General features: G+C 51.1%; 1 protein-coding gene across 1 annotated transcript in view; it reads right to left on the bottom strand.

The window, feature by feature from the left end:
* LOC144770175 (proton channel OTOP2-like) overlaps positions 1-18,929 on the bottom strand; it is a 390,107-nt gene that overhangs the window by 226,052 nt on the left and 145,126 nt on the right. The window lies entirely within an intron of this gene.

Raw genomic sequence — 18,929 nt, 5'->3', positions numbered from 1 at the left:
CAGCCCCGTCCTGTGGTCACCATCACCTCTATCATTCGCAGGCCCGGCTTGTGTCTCAGTCAGTGGAGGGGACATCACCCCCCATTTGTGGTGTCTCCTTTGAGCACTGCAGCTGAGGGCTGGGGGGGTCTTCCCCCACCCCCTTCGCTTTCTCTTGTTTTTGCTTATTTTCTTTTTGTTTACAGCCACGCTTTGAATGGCTGCAGCTAGCAGCTGCCACGTCAGCATCGCCATGTTTGTGCTTTCTCTACTGCTGTTTTAAGTCTCTGAGATCCAGCAGAGTACACACAAGCTCAAACTGTAATTGAAAAGAATACATTTCTTGAATGCTTCATCTAGCAGCAAATGAATTTGAAAATTAGAGCCACATTATGCACGAGTCATCGACTTCCCATACATTTCTAATCAGCTGGAAAATTATGTGCTGGAAATGTGTGTGTTTATATTCCACAGTGTGCGTATAAAACTCGGGCCACTGTCTTTGACACACCCAGACAGAGATTGTCTAGGCTGCTAAATGTGTGAACTAGTTGACACACTCTAGCTTAATATCCGGCTGCAGAGGCTACCATCGTCAAAGTCCCTCTAACCAGGCCCGGACTGGCCGTTGCGGGCACCGGGCAATCCCCCGGTGCGCCGCAAGGGTGGGGGCCGGTTTTGGGCCCCTGGGGGCCGTTTTTGTCACAGGGTCGTTTTTGCAGCGTTGCTGCAAAAACGGCCCTGTAACAAAATCGGCCGAAAACCGGCCATGGCAACGAGCACGGTCGCACCGCAATAATATTTTACAATTTAATTTACAACCGCGGTGAAACTATGGAATTGTTGCAAAATTTTTAAGATGCGATTGTCAGATATTCCCTTTTATGACGGGCACATGCTGATGAGCTTTGCGGCGGGGTTAACAGGGGGTAAAAGACATTGTCATTTCCAACGCCATTTACTAAGCCAATAGCTCTTTAGAGCGAACAGTAGAGAATGTACTATAGTTCAAATGCAATGCAATAGATTACGCAATTACAACAAAGTGAGCTATTGCCATTTTCAAATACACCATTTGATTAATGCTTGCATAAAGGGAAAAAAACCCAATGACATTTTCAATGCCAATACCTCAAAACAATGGGGCATATTATCAAGAAAGGGCGTTACATTATCGCCGCTTTTATCGGCAGGAAACTGCCGATAAAGCAGCGATAATGGGCTTGATAATATGCTCTATGAATTCCAATCGAAGCCCATGTTAGATGTGAAGACATCTAACATGGGCTTCGATTGGAATTCATACAGAATATTATCAAGCCCATTATCGCCGCTTTATCGGCAGTTTCCTGCCGATAAAAGCGGCGATAATGTAACGCCCTTACTTGATAATATGCCACAATGTTATTGCGAGACCTATTGCATTACAAATGCTTGTTTAGTTCCTGATATTACAAACTTGCAGTCTGTAGCAGCTCCACCAACGTTTTTAGGCCCAGAAAACCAGAAATGATATGGGAGGATGGCCGATGGCATTTGAAACCTACTTTTAGGCAGTAGAATGTAAATGTAAATGTACAGGAATTTATATAGCGCAAATCACCAAGCGGTTTCTAAGCGCTTGCTTAGGGAACCCGTCCTGGTATTCCCCTGTGAGATAACCCTGGCAGGGTATCCGCAAGGTGAAAGCCAGGCATCCCGCCGCGAGGGGCCGTTGTCTAGAAATAGACGTTGTTGTTGCAAAAAGAAGCTAGCCATGCCTAAGCATAGTCTTGGTATAGGAGATAAAAGATTTTTTTTAAACATTACCTGTTCCTAGCAAGAGATTAGAAGAAAATGGAGGTTTTCACCCGACATGGAAGAAAAATGGGATGATGAATATGAGGAAGCATTAATAGGTGTAGAGGACAATTTTGTAAGAACAACTGCCATTGTTATAGAACAAAATAAATTATTTTCAGGTGTGCAATCACCAGGTGAATCAATTGCAAATTCAAATATTTACATTAGGGATCAATTAATAAATAGAAATGCCAATTTGAAAATACAAGAAAGGTTGTAAGATCAGTCTTTAAAGAAATCTATAGGTGTAGTGAAGTGTATGAAAAACACCTCTCTTTAAGTCTTGAATAGTGGACAGAGGGCGAGAAATGGATGTCATGGAAGCACTGACTCAAGTGAAGTGAATGTGTTACAACAATCTGCAGAAAGGAGGAAAATTACTGGTGGTAATAAAAAAATGCAGATGGGCTCGGGAGAAACGCCAATGTTATAGATGTGGTAGTATGAAACATAGCAAACTTAAGTGCCTGTCTAGCACTGAAAGTTAGGTGCTCTCGCTGTAAAAAGGGGCATTTTTCCAGAGTGGGAAAGAAGGAAGAGTATGAGTCAAAACAGTATGACTGTGATAAATACCAGCAATAGTTGTAGGGAGAAAACTGACGGCGTGAGTGAAGAGAATGGAGTAGAAGTGTTGGTAGAAACCTTCTGGATAAATGAACATACACCTTTTCCATACCGTTTCTTACTTCGTTGTCCTATCTGGTCCACGATATGGGCAAATCAAGAGGGATGCACAACTAGGAGAGACCACTTAAATATCTTGAACAAGTAACTAATAAAACGTAAAAAACTACAAAACCAGAAAGGTGCACCACCCTCCTGATACTCCTATTTTTCTAACACTCCTACTCAAATCCCTCCATGCAGGATTGCCTCTGAAGAAACTAGTATACAAGAATTATCTTTACCAAGACCCAACTGCACTTGGAACTCATGTTATGGAAGCATGCACAATTAGATAGAGCAGCTAAAATACCCTTGGGACTTAGAAAGGAGCTAGCTTCTTTTCCATATTTGCTCACAGACTGAGACCAATTTTGGGGCTACACTCATTGATCACACAGGGTCTTGCCGACAGTTTTTAGACACACCATTCCACTAGTCACTCTCATAATAACAAATGTGCATGATTAGGATATTCCCCCTTATCACCATCTTTGACATTTTGTGTGTGGTATTCTCTTGCTTTTGGTCCCAAAGGGGGTGTTCTTGATTGCAAAATTAGCTGTTTAATGTCTTTTCTCACAGGTATCTCTACAAAGGACATCACATTGAAAGAAGGTTTCTTCTCTGCACGTGTGCAGAATGAAACTTGAGTAGCACCAAAACTCAAAAAACTTTTTCTTATGGAGTCTATGTTTCCTGAAAACAGTCTTTATGTACTCTTCCACCATTATATATTCTAGACTTAAAAAAAAGGCACAGCCCTGTTTGTAAAAATAGTGCTAAACACGTGTTGGCTGTTTTGCTGCTCGCTTCACAAAGCAGTAGCGGCCCGTTGTGGGTGTGCTGCTGGGCGCTGACGTGGGGCGGGGAAGGGGCAGGATGGGGGGTAGTAAACTACGGATTATGGCCGATTCAAGGTAAGTAAACATATAAATAAATAAAACAAATTTTGTTGCGCGCGCTGCATCGCATGTGGCGATGCAGCGCGCGCAACGAAATTCGTTTTATTTATTTATATGTTTCCTTACCTCAAATCTGCCGTAATCCGTAGTTTACTACCCCGCACGCTTCCCTTCCCCTGCCACGTCAGCGCCCAGCAACACTCCCGCCACGGGCCGCTACTGCCACAAAGAAATAAACATGGAACAGAAATAAATGGAACAGAAACAACTCAAATGGAGAAGCATGTCTCTTTATTAGTCATCACCTGGGATAATGTGTACCAATGATATTTCAAGAAAGTGCAATCAACAACCAAAAGCATGGGACCATGGGAGTAAGCCAGTCCCATAGCAACAGTATATACTGGGTTATCAGCACTCTGTACCCTTTTCCATTGTGTAATTACAAGAAGTAGTAGCCCCAACACTCTAAATCAGAGTGCAGTTCGTACCACACAAAGGGGCTCATTAGGATGCCGGACGGAAGAGCTACCGCGGCCCTGGAGTAGGCGGAAAAAGCCTTTTCCGTGTCCGCCTGCCGCGGATACTCCGTCCGCCATATCAGGATAGGAAAACGTGTCAAATTTCCGTCCGCGACGGAAAAGCACGCACCGCCGCCGAACTACACACGACCACGTGGCGGACGGAACACATCCGGAGGCCCCGCCGTACGTACTGACGTCAAAGACCGTCCCCCAAATCAAGATGGCGGAAAATACACATAAAACCGCAGCGGAAAAACAACCTGTCTGAACACGGCGGAATCCCCACAGCGAACATAGGTGACATAGCAGAGATACCCACCGCAAGCTGACCACCACCATGGACCCAGCGCTACACGCTTTCCCGATGCTCTTCGCGATCCACCACATCCTAGTCATGGCCCACTATGGACGACGACGCAGGTAAGGCACAAACCATTGGCTGTCTGGAGGGGAATACCAGCAAGGGTCGTGACGTAGGGAGGGGGAGTGTCATGTTACCGAAACCACTGATGAGAAGCATATACGAATACACATTTGTAGTACGCAAGCAGGAATGACAACGACAGACCACGAGACTTGATAGACTACCTTTATTGTACAAAATAGGGGTATAATCACAGTGTATGCGTGAGCATGGGCAAAGTGGGCACCAGAGCAGCTACATCATTGGCAGTTAACGAGAGGGCAGAATGCAGTATCAGAGCATCAACAGGGCATTGTGCAGTACAGAGCAGGTACATCATAGGCAGTAAACGAGAGGGCAGAATGCAGTATCAGAGCATCAACAGGGCATTGTGGAGTACAGAGCAGGTACATCATAGGCAGTAAACGAGAGGGCAGAATGCAGTATCAGAGCATAAACAGGGCATTGTAGAGTACAGAGCAGGTACATCATAGGCAGTAAACGAGAGGGCAGAATGCAGTATCGGAGCATCAACAGGGCATTGTGGAGTACAGAGCAGGTACATCATAGGCAGTAAACGAGAGGGCAGAATGCAGTATCAGAACAGCAACAGGGCATTGTGGAGTACAGAGCAGGTACATCATAGGCAGTAAACGAGAGGGCAGAATGCAGTATCGGAGCATCAACAGGGCATTGTGCAGTACAGAGCAGGTACATCATAGGCAGGTAACGAGAGGGCAGAATGCAGTATCAGAGCATCAACAGGGCATTGTGCAGTACAGAGCAGGTACATCATAGGCAGTAAACGAGAGGGCAGAATGCAGTATCAGAGCATCAACAGGGCATTGTGGAGTACAGAGCAGGTCCATCAGAGGCAGCACGTGAGAGGGGCTAAGTGCATCAACAGTCCATTGCACAGAACAGGTCCATCAGAGGCAGCACGTGAGAGGGGCTAAGTGCATCAACAGTCCATTGCACAGAACAGGTCCATCAGAGGCAGCACATGAGAGGGGCTAAGTGCATCAACAGTCCATTGCACAGAACAGGTCCATCAGAGGCAGCACGTGAGAGGGGCTAAGTGCATCAACAGTCCATTGCACAGAACAGGTTGATAAAAGGCAGCACATGAGAGTGCAGAATGCAGCATCAGAGCATCAACAGGGCATTGTGCAGTACAGAGCAGGTACATCATAGGCAGGTAACGAGAGGGCAGAATGCAGTATCAGAGCATCAACAGGGCATTGTAGAGTACAGAGCAGGTACATCATAGGCAGTAAACGAGAGGGCAGAATGCAGTATCGGAGCATCAACAGGGCATTGTGCAGTACAGAACAGGTACATCAGAGGCTGCACAAGTATGTGTCCCTACCAACCCGTCACAGGAACCACAAGAGTGCCACGCAGTTCTCAATGGACACACCATGTGAAATAACATTTGAGTGAAGTGTTCAGCACCTCACATCACAGAATCAGGGGGACTGCGTGAACTACCTGCCTCGGACACACTGCCAGCACCAGCAACAGGAGTGTGAGACACAGCCACAGCCCGAGTGACACACACATGGGCCACGGACCCAGACACACTGGCAGCACCAGCAACAGGAGTGTGAGACACAGCCACAGCCCGAGTGACACACACATGGGCCACGGACCCAGACACACTGGCAGCACCAGCAACAGGAGTGTGAGCCACAGCCACAGCCCGAGTGACACACACATGGGCCACGGACCCAGACACACTGGCAGCACCAGCAACAGGAGTGTGAGACACAGCCACAGCCCGAGTGACACACACATGGGCCACGGACCCAGACACACTGGCAGCACCAGCAACAGGAGTGTGAGACACAGCCACAGATGTAGTCACTGACACGTGAGCCACTGACCCAGACAGACTGCCAGCACCAGAAACAGGAGTGTGCAACACAGCCACAGATCTTCTAACTGACACGTAAGCCATAGACCCAGATACACTGCCAGGACCTGCAACAGGAGAGGGCACAACTGACACTGTGGCACCATCTGATACATGAGAGTCAACTGCACCAGCGCCACTGGGACAACTGAAATGATGAGCCACAGGGCTGTATGGGCCAGGAGGCAGGGTGGGCCTGGGAGCTGGGGATAGCTGACCTAGAGCCAAATCGGGGTTGGCAGGTGTCAATGGTGTGTGTCTGCGTTTCTTAGGGATGTGTGAGTGCACCCTGGACAGGACAGGACTGCCAAGTGGTGGGGACTCCAAAGAATCACCACCCACCATAGGTGGAGCATCTGCAGCCGGGGATCTGGTTTCTGGGGACGTGCTGGAGCCTGCTTGTCGTTTGCTCTGTGCCTGCCGCCTGGACTCGGAATCATGTGTAATGGGGGATGCAACTACAGGGGACACCCTCCTCTGCTTCTGACTGGCCTGGATGGGAGTGGAGGTATGGGGGGACTCCGCCGCGGAGACATCTGTTTGGCGTTCAGTAGAAAACATCAGCCTCAGTGCAGCCAGGGGTGAAGTATGCCTGTCCTTGATTGCGCCATTGTCCATGCTAGATGCCTTGTCCGTAGGATGTGCCTTATCCTTAGGTGGAGTGTTGTCTCTGGATGTAGCCTGTGCCCTGGTCGCCGCCCTGTTCCTGCCAGCAGACTTGTCGTCTGTGGTGCACCTGTCTCCAGTAGACACCTGCTCTCTGTGTGTGTCCCTGCCCTTGGGAGATGGACCTTGCTCTGCTGTGGGCCTGCCCTTGGGAGTCTCCCTGCTCCTAGGAGGTGCCTTTGTCTTGTCACTGTCCTTGGGAGTGTCCCTTTCCTCTGCTGTGGGCCTGCCCTTGGGAGTCTCCCTGCTCCTAGGAGGTGCCTTTGTCTTGTCACTGTCCTTGGGAGTGTCCCTTTCCTCTGCTGTGGGCCTGCCCTTGGGAGTCTCCCTGCTCCTAGGAGGTGCCTTTGTCTTGTCACTGTCCTTGGGAGTGTCCCTTTCCTCTGCTGTGGGCCTGCCCTTGGGAGTCTCCCTGCTCCTAGGAGGTGCCTTTGTCTTGTCACTGTCCTTGGGAATGTCCCTTTCCTCTGCTGTGGGCCTGCTCTTGGGAGTCTCCCTGCTCCTAGGAGGTGCCTTTGTCTTGTCACTGTCCTTGGGAGTGTCCCTTTCCTCTGCTGTGGGCCTGCCCTTGGGAGTCTCCCTGCTCTTAGTAGGTGCCTTTGTCTTCTGACTGGCCTTGTCCAAGGTACAGTCCATGGACATGTGAGTATCCCTTGCCTTGGGAGTACCTTTTGTGTTGAATGCCTGTGTAGCTCCTGAAGGCATGTCCCCCAACAACACTTGTGGATCCTGTGTGTGTACTCCAGTGTATCTGACGTCGTCTACGTGAACAGATTTAGCTGATCTAGGGGATGGGGTCTGTGCCCTGCGTGCCCTGACGTGCTGTCTGACGCTGCTTCTAGTGCAATAACCTGTATTTGAGTCCTGCTCAGAATAATCACTACCCCCTGAGACATCCAGTGGTGTAGATGGGGAAACAGAAGTAGCACCCTGTTCATGCGACTGTACTATTGCAGACGACACACTGCTTGCCAATGACTGCACTGTCCTGTGTAGACCTGCAAGATCGCCATGCATCCCTTCCATGAATGCCACCACCTGCCCCAACTTCCTATCATGGTCCTGGAAAGCATTAGTCATATTGGTCTGCCCCACACACAGCTGTCGCAGCAGATCAACGGCCTCAGCACACAGTGCATTTTGGCTCACCGTGGCAGGGGCAGCGGTGCCTGCACCGAACGCCACTCTGCTCCCCCTACTCCTCCGGCCACGAACAGTACATGGTGCAGTTGGCGGAAGTGTGGGCCCTGTGTGCTGTCTTCCGACAGAAGGTGATGAGTGCCCACTCCCAGTCTGTGACAACAGTGCAGGCTCACCAAGAGTGTCCGACGAGGAGGACGATGGTGTCTCCACATGCGAGTCCTCAGGGACGGTCCTGTCCCCCTCTCCGGCGCTGGCCTCCTCTGTGTCAGTCTGCGTGTGTGCGAAGTCTGACCCGGACTCATTTCCTCGACTACTCTCCACCGTCTGTGGCTGAGTGTCCTCTGTCATAGCTGAAATGCACATAAAAGATGTGTGAATCATGGGTAGACTGACGTACAGAAGGACCAGGATTGCCAAATTACATAGCTGACAAAGATTTTGTAGCCCTCATCCTGCACACGGCCCACCTCTACCAGTCATCCTCACATTTCCTGCCATGGGGCCATGGACCACTAGGGGATGTGCTTCAACACTCAACTACTAAGCAAGTGGCGTGTCAACATGGCGGACCTGGATGTCAAATGAGAACCACCCAATGGGACCAAAATGGCATCACAGACATACATACGCAACACGGAACTCAATACTGTGTCTGTGCACCAATACATGCATAGCACTCACAGGTTTCCTACACAGACAGTATGCTCACCGCTAGTTTGCTGTTGATCGGCACTCAGACGTTCGGCCAGTTCAGGATGCGTCACTGCAATGATACGGTGCATGAGAGGGGTCATGGAGCGTCGGGCCAGACGGGGCGTCCTTGGAATCAGGCCCAGTGTTACTTCCGCTACATTCTTGCTCAGCCTGGAAATGTCGTCCCAGCGTTTGTGGCAGTGTGTATGTCGTCTGTTGCACACCCCCAATGCCCGTACTTCCCGTGCTATGCTCCTCCACAGGTCCTTGCGAAGGTGCAGCTTGACCTACCATGATGGGAGACAAAAGGGTTTAAGTCAGTGGACAGGTGGCCTGTCACACACATAGGGGCAAGACGTAACTGTCAGCAGCCATGCACAATCAGGAACATATGTCTAGCCCACACTACACAGCTAAGATAGAAATAGGCCTGATTATTTGGCCCCCTCATGCACACCAACATGTCCCACACTGCACTTACCACCCGTCCTGGTGCGCCGTAGAGGCGTCCATAGTTGCGGAGTACACCGTCCACGAGGACATCAAGCTCCGCGGCGGTGAAGGGTCGAGACCGGATCTCTTTGCCTCTCGACATGGCAAGATCACGGAGTATGGCACTAGAGCAGCAGTCGGTGGTCAGCTCAGCAGCAGCAGCAGGTCGAGGTGATGGTCACAGGCAGCAGTCGGTGGTCAGCTCAGCAGCAGCAGCAGGTCGAGGTGATGGTCACAGGCAGCAGTCGGTGGTCAGCTCAGCAGCAGCAGCAGGTCGAGGTGAACAGGCAGCACTGGTCCCCAGGGTAGGAAGTGTCATTTTGGCCAACACACATATATAGGGCCCTCAGCACGTGTCAGTGGCATACGTCGCCAGCAATTGGTCAGCCCTGGAAGCGTGATCGTGAAATGGGCCAATGACTGGCCCTGTTGTTGCGGTGCACTGCTTCCGCTACTTGCGATTGGCCATATGCGGCCAGCGTCCCTCTTCCCATTGGCTGCATGTGCAGGGACAGTCACGGGCACACATCGGCAACCGCACGTGCAAGCCTCAGGCACGGATGCTTCAGTTGCAACAATGTTCTATCACTGGCGCCTCCATGGCGGTGCACGTACTCAGCGGGGGAGGTGCAGGCCTATACACCCTGTAGATGTACTCAATGGACATGCCAGTTCATGACCCCCCTTACAGTCACCTTGCATCATCCACCGTACACCGGCCGGAGCGGCCGGGCCTAGGACGGCCGTGCCCGGCCATGAACACAACCACCGTGCCCGGCCATGAACACAACCGCCGTGCCCGGCCATGTACACAACCGCCGTGGCCGGCCATGTCCACAACTGCCATGCCAGGCCCGGCGGTTGTGTACATGGCCGGCCACGGCGGTTGTGTTCATGGCCGGGCACGGCGGTTGTGTTCATGGCTGGGCACGGCGGTTGTGTTCATGGCCGGGCACGGCGGTTGTGTACATGGCCGGCCACGGCGGTTGTGTTCATGGCCGGGCACGGCGGTTGTGTTCATGGCCGGGCACGGCGGTTGTGTACATGGCCGGGCACGGCGGTTGTGTTCATGGCCGGGCACGGCGGTTGTGTACATGGCCGGGCACGGCGGTTGTGTTCATGGCCGGGCACGGCCGTCCTAGGCCCGGCCGCTCCGGCCGGTGTACGGTGGATGATGCAAGGTGACTGTAAGGGGGGTCATGAACTGGCATGTCCATTGAGTACATCTACAGGGTGTATAGGCCTGCACCTCCCCCGCTGAGTACGTGCACTGCCATGGAGGCGCCAGTGATAGAACATTGTTGCAACTGAAGCATCCGTGCCTGAGGCTTGCACGTGCGGTTGCCGATGTGTGCCCGTGACGGTCCCTGCACATGCAGCCAATGGGAAGAGGGACGCTGACCGCGTATGGCCTTTGGGAAGTAGCGGACGTTGAGCACCGCCATGGCGGCGCCAATTATGTTATCTTGTCAGACGCTGCACCGTGATGTGTTGTGTGCAGTTGCGTCATGAGGGATGTGAGCGTGATAGGGAAAGGTCATATGTCATACAATATAGCATGTGTGTCCATACAATGCCCATCGGTCGGCACACAATGGGCAACAGATGTGCATTTGTACGTGTTGACGTCGGGTGTGACCCTACAGACGTTCTTACATCTTCACAACTACACAGTACATCACGGCTGTATGGCCAAATTATGCATCTGTTGTCAGTGTCTTGTTCTGGCGAGGTGACTACAGTGGTGGTGGTACACATGCATTCCGTGTATGTGTTTTGGACGTTGTGTCACCATGCATGTAATTACCGTATGCACATCATTATTGGTGTTGGCATTTGTGCTTGATGACATGGCGTGTGTATAATTATCTTTTGTGTGCATGCAGTTGCATGTGTGTCTGTGATGTGGCTACTAAACATTAGGGTGAAGACTGAAGTTTTGTCAGTAAGGTTCACATGTGATGGAGTTGTACACGTATGCGTCGTTTGTAAGTTGACCTAAGTTACATCTCTCTCCCACACAGGAGGGCTCCAAATGTGCATCGGCCATACACTGTGCTGGAGGATATGGTTGACGAGGAGGTGATTCGGAAATTCCGGCTGGATCGACGTCGGTTGCTGGAGCTTGTGGCTCAATTGTCTCCTCATCTGCAGCCACGTAGGACGTATCCTGGGTCGATTACACCCACTGCAAAGGTCATGGCGGTACTACATTTCTTTGCTACTGGCACATTTCAGTACACAGTTGGACATGCCGGGGGGATGTCACAGGCCATGTTCAGCACGGTTCTTCGGGATGTCTTAACAGCTATGATGCTGTACAAGAATGACTACATACATTTCCCACGGCCGGAAGAGTTGGCAGCTGTCAAAGCTGACTTCTATGCACTGGGCCACATACCTCACGTTGTGGGCTCAATTGATGGCACACACATCGCTATCATTCCACCACGGGCACGGGAACAAGTGTTCAGGAATCGCAAACACTTCCATTCGCTGAACGTGCAGGTGGTGTGCCTGGCAAACAACATCATCTCCCATGTGTGTGCAAGATTTCCTGGCTCCGCACATGACGCCCACATCATGCGGAGCAGCATTGTCGCACGACTCATGGCAAATCTGCGACCCGGTCAAGCGTGGCTTGTTGGTGAGTGTGCAGTGGGGACTCTTGTGATCTCTGTGTTGCATGGGGTACCCACCATATCTTGTTGTGATGTTTGTGTCTGTCATCCCCCTACATAGGCGACTCGGCGTACCCAAACCGGCCCTGGCTCCTCAGTCCCCTACGTAATCCTAGAACAGCGGGTGAAATGCGGTACAATGAAGCACATGGAAGGACACGGAGAGTCATCGAACGTACCTTTGGACTGCTAAAGTCTAGGTTTCGGTGCCTCGATAAGACCGGAGGGGCCCTGCCTTACTCACCAGGAAAAGTATGCAGGATCGTGATTGCCTGCTGCATGCTCCACAACCTGGCCGTACGCAATGACATTGAACTGCTGTTGGACCCTGAAGACGAAGAAGTTCCTCGGCCTCCCATCCCACATATGTCGACTGAGGATAGTGGTGAGGAGGAAGGTGTGGACCAGAGGCGCCAGCTCATAGATCGCTTCTTCCCTTGAATGTGAGTAACTACCTCTAGTGGCGGTTGACAATGCCTCATGTATGTTTGCTGGTGTTGTGTGGATGTGGGGTTCATCAGCTGGGTGTTGTTTGTGATGGTAGCATATGTGTGTCTTCATGTCTTTGGACATACAAGTCTCCATGATGTGTGTGCTCTCATCCCATGCTTTTGTGATGGTTGTCGTTTGTGTAATGTTGCTGTGCATTGTGTTGTGATGTGTGTGAATCTGTTTCCTGACGTGTGTTTGCTGTCTCTGATTTTCTCTAGGTCACTCCCGCAGCGCCATGATCATGTACGACTATGATCCCTGAACCTGTTTACGTCTGTTTCTGAAGGCAATCATGTGAATAAACATGGAGGCAAAACATCATTGTGTGAGTAAGTGCAATTTATTTACAGGTTGTGCTTCTGTGCTGGTGAATATTTACAAGTAAGTGGGGTGGAGGGAGTTGGAGTTGAAGGTAATGGCAGATGAAATGTCCGTGCTGACACCACATTGGGGGGTGTCAGGGTAGTCCAGCAGACCAGTGGGAATGATTGTCTGTGGGACAGGATACTTAGCTGGGTGAATGTCTGGCACAGGCTGTGACATTGTCATGGTCGTTCCCTCTTGGAGCGTGTGGATGGCGCTCCAACACTGCTCTCAGCCACTTCCTGCCTCGGCCGGCCCCTCCGTCTCTGAGGTGGAACAGAGTCAGCTGGGAGGGCAGGTTGTTGATGGGCCACATCCGTCGCCAGGGGCACAGGTGGTGGTGGCGGCGGTGGAGGCGGAGGTGACGATGGCGGGGGAGGCGGAGGTGGCGGTGGAGGCGGAGGTGACGGTGGCGGTGGTGCTACGACACTTGGTGGAGGGGGGGGGGGTTGTTCCGGCCAACCCATTCCCTCCACATCGTTGCCTGCTGGCCCATGATCTGCAACATCTGGCCAAGGATGCCAGAGATTTCGCGCTGGATGTTGGTGTTGTCCACTGAGTCCTGGTGTGCACGATCAGCGTTTGCCTGGGACCGGTCGTATGACGCCTGGCACCTGGCAAGGGCTTGTAGGGACTGTGCCACTGGATGGGGTAGCTGTCCTTCCTCTGCACGGCGGTGTGTGGCTCGCCTGATTGGCTGATGTCCCGTTGCCTGTGTTTGTGGCCCACTCACCCTGCTTGTGTGTGAGGCCGATGGACCAGCGTCGTGCGCTGGGTTATGCTGGGTGGCACCGGCAGGAGTCGTGGTGCTGGTGGTACTGGTGGTACTGGTGGTACTGGTGGTGGTGGGGACTGTGCAGATCACAGAGACAGGTGTCGCTGGAGTCACACATGCGATGTTGGTCGGTCCCGGGAGTCCCTGTGAGCCAGATGGCCCTGGCTGCGTGCTTGGTCCCGCTCCATCCTCCGCACCGGAGCTGCCTGTGTCCTCGTCACCAGAGAGTCCTGTAGGTGTGGGAGGCGAGGCTGGCGGCCGGGTACTGGTTTCCCCAGTCAGTTGACGATCACCTGAGGGACAAGATAGAGCTGGTCAGTAATGTGGACATTACATGGTTATATAGATTTGTAGACATTTCTGTTTCCTGTCGCACACACCCCACCCTCCACCACCACCACCCTCCCCGTGAACATGGGGGCCTGTTGGGAGTTGTAGTTTGGGCCTCTCACACACCCCACCCTCCACCACCACCACCCTCCCCGTGAACATGGGGGCCTGTTGGGAGTTGTAGTTTGGGCCTCTCACACACCCCACCCTCCACCACCCTCCCCATGAACATGGGGGCCTGTTGGGAGTTGTAGTTTGGGCCTCTCACACACCCCACCCTCCACCACCACCACCCTCCCCGTGAACATGGGGGCCTGTTGGGAGTTGTAGTTTGGGCCTCTCACACACCCCACCCTCCACCACCACCACCCTCCCCGTGAACATGGGGGCCTGTTGGGAGTTGTAGTTTGGGCCTCTCACACACCCCACCCTCCACCACCCTCCCCGTGAACATGGGGGCCTGTTGGGAGTTGTAGTTTGGGCCTCTCACACACCCCACCCTCCACCACCACCACCCTCCCCGTGCACATGGGGGCCTGTTGGGAGTTGTAGTTTGGGCCTCTCACACACCCCACCCTCCACCACCACCACCCTCCCCGTGAACATGGGGGCCTGTTGGGAGCCATGGACATGTTAGTGAGTTGGTGTCCAACGTGCATGGGTTGGGGCGTAGGAGATGTTTCTTCTCAGTTGTGTGAGCCTGACCATGTCGTGCTGATCGTGGTGCTTGGTTTGTACTCACCGGCCTCTTCTCCTTCGTCAAGTCCGTCTAGGCTCTCTGGGTGTAGTATCACCAGCACCTTCTCCTCCCAATCGGTGTAGGGTATGGGCTCCGGGGGTGTGCCACCGCCAGTATGATTGGCTCTAGCAAAGTTTTTAGCTCGGATGCCCTTCACCCTGGTCTTCAGGTCATGCCACCGCCTCTGAATGTCATGCTTCGTCCTCGGCACAGTCCCCGACGCATTCACCCGAGTGACGATCCTGTCCCACATGTGGTTCTTTTGCGCCACGGACGTCTGCTGGACTTGGGCCCCGAAGATGTGGGGCTCAACACAGATTATTTCATCTACCATTACCCTCAACTCTGTCTCCGTGAATTTAGTTTTTTTTTGGGTGCCATGGTGTGTGGTGCTCAGTGTGTGAGTTGAGTGAGTTGGGGGGTGCAGGTGTGTGGTGTGTGATGTGTAGGATTTGTGTGGTGGGTGTTTGTGTGGTGGGTGTGGTAGGGTGGTGGGTGGGTGTCTTCTATGTGAGTTTGCAGTATCTCGAATAGGGCCTCTTGCTGGCAGCAATGCTGTGATGCAAAGGATTGTGGTAGTGTGTGGGTGTCATTTTATAGTCGTGTCTCAATGGTTGTTGGCAGTCAGGTGGTAGGTGGGCGTGTTGACTAGTGTGCATTATTGGATAATTGGGACGTGTCATGGTGGCTTGTGCTTGGTGTTGGTGTGTGGGGGGGGCGTTGTCAATGTTCGTATGTTTGCTTTGGACTTGCGGTACACTTTCTAACATTTGTTTGCCGCTAGGGATGTTGTGCGTGTTGGCCTTCCGCAGTGATGCTGTGGTTATCGTAGCATTCTTTCCGCCGCGGACGTGGATGGCTGTGAGTTCCGTGGTACGGGCGGATTTATCCTAATTGCGGCCACGGAGTATTCACAGGTATGGCGGTACATGTGTTATTTTCCGCGGTCATTTCCGTCCGCGGCAGTGGTTGTTCATTGGACTCCGTCCGCCGCGGACGGAGTTGGATGTGTTCCGTCCACCGCGGACGGTGTTGGTTATGATACGTCCGCCGTGGTCGGAGTTTCGTGACATGATTATCCTAATCCCAACCGCGGAATCTCCGCGGCGCAGCCGGGAGTAAAATTTCCCCCACCATGGCGGACAGTACCCATTTCCGTCCGCCATCCTAATCGACCCCAAAATGTGGTTTGAAAAGCATTTTAGGAAATAATTATACGTACAATATAGAATGTAGGGCCTTACATACTCACTCAAAATATCTGCTATGGGTCTTGTTTATCGCCTAGTAATGCAACAGCCCATTAACCAACCATCAACAACTGAACAGGCATGGAATAACTGAAGAGATCACATAATGCTGGGAAACTGGAGGACTCTAATATAGTCTTAACTGCAGGTCCCAACTAGCTGCACACTATAGCCACTTCCTTAAATCTCACAATTATTCAGATCAGATATGTGATGATGGCAACAAAGCACATCCAGCAGATCTCCCCAACATTTTCGATGCAACTATGCCTGCTCAGGACTAAAATCGTCAAGCAAAATCTCAGCTTGTGCAACCCAGTGCAGTAACCTGCTTAGTAGACTGTGATTACAAGAAATACCAAAAAGAGACCCGCAGAGCTGCTCAATGCTGCTGGAAAGCTATGACCTACATGCATATCGCACACCTTTTCACCCTCTGCGCTGCATGCCATACAATAATAACTGCACCGCTGTGGTCATAATGCACAACACAGAAGCACTTCTTTAGGGCTGTGGCTCAATAGGCACCCTTCCAACCACACACTCTACATAGTGTAGCTTGCTGCTCATGTAGTCAAGGGTTAAGTGGCCCACATATGGGTAGTGCTACATAAATGCTGCAATACAATACAATTGACTCTTTGAAGCCGAACTGTTGGCTTTGACCATGCTTGTCTAGGTTGGTAATATATTTGAATGTCTGAGGTAGTGGTAGGACATTAAGAGGCATATTTACAAGGCCTTATCACAACAGGAATGTCACTTTTTGTGACATTCCTGTGGTGATTATCCCTTTTCCTTATTTGCAAGGTAGCATTTAACCACTTAACGTGGCTTAAGCTTTCTGACTTACATTGTTGGTTTCAAATCAGACAGCCTTATTACCATAAAGGCTGTTGGATTTGAAACCGAGCGGTCGGACCGACTGACTTCCGACAGGCTCAAGGAGCCCATCTGCCAGTCGGAGGCCAATCATAATCCCCTATGCACTGCATTTACGCCTTGGGGATTATGACGCGGCTTCCGACAGGTTTTTCATGCCGGGCTTTCCGAAATGAAAAGTCTCTTGGAGAGCGACTTTGGTGGCCCCTGGCAGGCCCCCTTGCCACAGCGGCCTCCGGTTGGAGGTCTGGGGGGGCACCTGTTAATCCCTGCACTGGGTGGCAGGCACCATCAGGTGCCTGCCATACGGTGCAGGGATTGACAAAAACACTAATTTCTCTATGGGAGCTAGCGCTCCGGCTGATTTATGGCCGCAGCACAAGCTCCCATAGAGAAATGGGAGTGCGCGACCACACCATCCTAATAATGTGGTCGGGACCGCTGACCGAAGGTTGGTCGGTACCGATTCCACAATGGTGTTCAGCGGACGCAAGTCTGCCCAACATCATAATGAAGGCCATCGCACGAAAGGGTTCATATGGGTGTTGTGGTAGACATTCCACCACAACACCCATTGATTTTGATGCTCCCCAATATTTACAATGGTGGAGTAAATATGGGGCAGCGCAAAAATTAAGAACAGGGAAAAACAGATCTTAACATTGCGAAATGAGGAGAAATGTTTCCTTTCTACTCATTTTTGCTGTTTCTATGTGTGCTGCATTGTGAAGCACACATAGAAACAGCAAATCGTCATGAATGATGTTTTATGTGCACGAAGGTGTCCCTTCTGTTTATGTGCAGGAAGGTGTCTCTTTCTGCACATAAACAATGATTTAAAAAAACGACTATTTCTAACTTGCACAATGCATTGTGCAGCACACATAGAAGTTACAAATCACCATAAGCGATTGCTTATGTGCAGGAAGGGACACCTTCCTGCACATGAACCATCATTCCCTGCAACACAGACACCCTTGCACTATAGTGCAAGGGTGCCTGTGTTGGCGCTAGACAGCTGAGCTTAGCGCCAGCACTAAGGAAAACGCAGGGATGTGCTGTACCATTGTAAATACATGAGCATCCCTGTGTTTTCAGAATGGTGGAGCCTGGCGTTAGCAATTTTTGCTTAACATCTTGCTTTACCGTTCACTTGTACATATGCCCATGCATTTTTAACTTTTCTGACAGGCAACGCAGTTTGAAACTTAAGGTTCAAGGCAGAGTCAGTAACATGCCAGGTAACCCTAGATTTGTTTTGATTTATTTCCTGTTTTACTTCAATACTGACGCCAGCCTGTAGGCACATAGACAATGTCGATTGGGTGGAGCGGTATGGCTGTAGATGGTCTGGATACTGGCTGCTGGATCATAAAGGCACATGTCACCGGAACACCATGCATTCAGTCCTTGGCCTTCCATCAATAATGAATCATTGGCATGTGCACTAGTATGTTTAGTTCAATTGAAATGAACTAAGACTAATAGACTGCATTATTTTCTAGAATAGAAGCTCAGACCTGGATACTTGATGGGCCATGTAGACCCTGGAAGCTGACCCATTAGATGAGAAGAGATAATGGCCCCCGCTTCCTTAGTGGAGCATTGTGAGGATCTCCTTGGCTCCTTTACATATACCACTGTGGTTGTTGCATTGTAGGAAGAGGCAGAGCAGGTGTAATGTTGTTTTGGCCTGCTCAGCAAATTCCTTTTTTCAAGAAACAAACCCTAGAGATTGTTTCTAAAGCGCAAAAACACATTGGCCCTGAAAAGCTGCTGAGTGAGGGTCATTTCTATTTTTTCCTGATGGTGACCACCTGGCTTTTGCTGCCGGCTGAAGAGAAAAGATATATGTTGGTGTGACCAGCCTAAATAGGGCACCTCTTGTGATGTACATTGATGGACAGGCTTTTGGTGAGTGCCGTCAGTCAGAGAGTTCCGATCTATGAGCCAGCTGATCGCTATTGGAAACCCGGCACTTTCCCACCTCTAATGAGGAGCGAACTGCAAGTTTGGCAGATGAGGCATCTGCCAGGCATCCACCGAACTCTAAATCACCCATTAGTGCCCCAGTGACATGAAGTAACCTGGTTAATTTAGCAGTGATGGTGCAGTCCAATGATCCAGTACTCCTTTTGCCACCTTACACTCTATCCTCTGTCCATCCCACTGTCTTCCATCAGTACTGAATT

The sequence above is a fragment of the Lissotriton helveticus genome, chromosome 7, assembly GCF_964261635.1.
Source record: "Lissotriton helveticus chromosome 7, aLisHel1.1, whole genome shotgun sequence".
Classification (NCBI taxonomy): Eukaryota; Metazoa; Chordata; class Amphibia; order Caudata; family Salamandridae; genus Lissotriton; species Lissotriton helveticus.
The sequence above is the reverse complement of the archived record's forward strand: the minus strand, read 5'-3'. Positions and strand labels throughout refer to the sequence as shown.